Here is a 2,500-nt window from a genome sequence, read left to right on the forward strand (position 1 = left end):
GTCCCTTAACCTAACTCAAGTTGTCCCTTAACCTAACTCAAGTTGTCCCTTAACCTAACTCAAGTTGTCCCTTAACCTAACTCAAGTTGTCCCTTAACCTAACTCAAGTTGTCCCTTAACCTAACTCAAGTTGTCCCTTAACCTAACTCAAGTTGTCCCTTTACCTAACTCAAGTTGTCCCTTTACCTAACTCAAGTTGTCCCTTAACCTAACTCAAGTTGTCCCTTAACCTAACTCAAGTTGTCCCTTAACCTAACCCAAGTTGTCCCTTAACCTAACCCAAGTTGTCCCTTAACCTAACCCACGTTGTCCCTTAACCTAACCCACGTTGTCCCTTAACCTAACCCACGTTGTCCCTTAACCTAACCCACGTTGTCCCTTAACCTAACCCACGTTGTCCCTTAACCTAACCCACGTTGTCCCTTACCCTAACCCACGTTGTCCCTTAACGTAACCCACGTTGTCCCTTAACCTAACCCACGTTGTCCCTTAACCTAACCCACGTTGTCCCTTAACCTAACCCACGTTGTCCCTTTGCCTAACATAGTTCACTGCTCGGAATCTCTGGTGTCGTTGTTATCCTCATGTAGATGTCTTGCGAGTGTTGCTTACTTTCCACATATTCCCGCTATCCACTGTCAATTGTACTGCAATAGGACTATATCGCCCCCCCCCCTCTGTCCCCCTCTTTGTGTCTCTGTCCTCTCAAGCTGGTCGGTCTGGCGTTTGAGTGTTAAATGAGCCTCGCAGCTGTTCAGTTGCATTCAGATGTCGACGCCCTCAGTGTACGTCGTGGTATGGTTTGTGTCCATTGTCCGCTGATGTCGTACGCGTAACCCACACGCTGTACCGATCATCGGTCGTTACGTACAGAGTGAAGTAGTGTGATACGTGTGACCGTACGCTGGCTGTGCCCAACGGTGTCGAATCTCAATTTCCATATGTTGTGCTCGATGCTACTTGTCTCGTCTCCCAATAACAGCTAGGTTGCACTGTGGTACGCCGTAGAGGCGTGTGGGAGGAACGTACGAACGCATTGTATGTCACCCTGGGTCGCTGGGTGTGGTGGTGCGGTGAGTCAGGTCAGGTCAGGTCAGCGTGAGCCGTCTGATGTAGTGACGCGTGTATTCCGACTTTGTCGTATTGCCTCACACAAAGTGCTACCCTGGTGGACCGCGTTCCATATCTGGGACATGCCGCAGATGCCGGTTGACAGTGGATCGCGGAAGGGACATCGCATACGTGCGCGGGCCACCTTCCACGTGTTCTCTTCTGCACATGTCGCAGTGTGTATGTGGTCTGATGTAGCGTGTCGTGACACATGACATCCTGGCATGCAAGAATTGTTGAATTCGCAAATGTAGGTGGACATCTACGTTTACTGCCCAAGATACGCAAATGAACTGGAAATCCGTTGTTGAGCGGTTGTTCACGCTGGAGGTGAATCTGTGATGGCGACGATCGGTACAGCTATTAACCGGTTGTTACAGCGGTACCCGCCACATCCACACACGTGACTAGGCCCATGTGGGTATGAAGCGATACGCGGCGGTGGCTTGGTGGGACTGTTCCCGGCCGGTGAAGGGGGGCCGCCCGGCGTGTTGGCCGCGCGCTGCGTGGGCGCACGCGCAACAGCCGGCTGGTGGGGGGCGCCGAGTGGCAGGAGCGCCAGCAGACGGGCCCGGCAGGCGGCGCAGCTACGCTGCGGCGCACCCTGCACGCGGCGCCTGGCGGCCAAAGTTGGTTCAGCCGAGCCCGGTGCGAAGCGCGGTGGACATCTGCAGTGTGCTGGTCTGATTGAGGACTGTGTGCGTTGAGGATGCGCCGCCGCCTGGCACTCGGCGCCGCGACGCCGTCTGCTGCTCGGTCGCCCCAGCGGTTCTCGCAGGTGGTTTGTATCGCAGTTGTGCGGACGTGTTGGCGCGTGCGCTGTGCTGGGAGAGTTCGCTTCTGCACCCAAGTGGGGCTTTGCCCTTGTGTGGCGCTGGCGTTGGAGCTGCCGGTCACCATAGGTGGCGCGTGTTGTCTCCCGCCGGCAATGCCACGACAGCACGCTCCCGGGCCTCTGTCGGCAGCGGCAAGCTCAGTTGGGAGCAAGGGTGTTCGCACTAAAACCGTCTACTCGCCTAACTCCGGGTGATTGCGCCTCTCTCGAAACCGACCAAGTACCTAGGACGGCGCTGCGCGCCGCCGGGACCTGAGAGGGTTTCGAGGTGTATCGTGCAGGGGAGCTCGGCCTCCTCCTGTTTGCAGAATAATTGAGCGGACGCTTGCGTGTTCGCGCGGGCCCCCGGGACACACTCCCGGGCGGCCGGCTGCTCAGCTCTAGTTGACGCAGCTCCCTGGTTGATCCTGCCAGTAGTCATATGCTTGTCTCAAAGATTAAGCCATGCATGTCTCAGTACAAGCCGCATTAAGGTGAAACCGCGAATGGCTCATTAAATCAGTTATGGTTCCTTAGATCGTACCCACGTTACTTGGATAACTGTGGTAATTCTAG

The 2,500-nt window shown here is 55.6% G+C and overlaps 1 non-coding gene across 1 annotated transcript in view; it reads left to right on the plus strand.

Moving 5' to 3' along the window:
- The first annotated feature begins 2,339 nt into the window (after nucleotides 1-2,339).
- LOC126301150 (small subunit ribosomal RNA) overlaps nucleotides 2,340-2,500 on the plus strand; it is a 1,893-nt gene continuing 1,732 nt past the window's right edge. Inside the window, exon 1 of the ribosomal RNA XR_007552936.1 lies at nucleotides 2,340-2,500. This exon is cut by the window's right edge and continues 1,732 nt beyond it. This is a non-coding gene — a ribosomal RNA (small subunit ribosomal RNA).

The sequence above is a fragment of the Schistocerca gregaria genome, unplaced genomic scaffold (genome assembly GCF_023897955.1).
Source record: "Schistocerca gregaria isolate iqSchGreg1 unplaced genomic scaffold, iqSchGreg1.2 ptg000045l, whole genome shotgun sequence".
Lineage (NCBI taxonomy): Eukaryota > Metazoa > Arthropoda > Insecta > Orthoptera > Acrididae > Schistocerca > Schistocerca gregaria.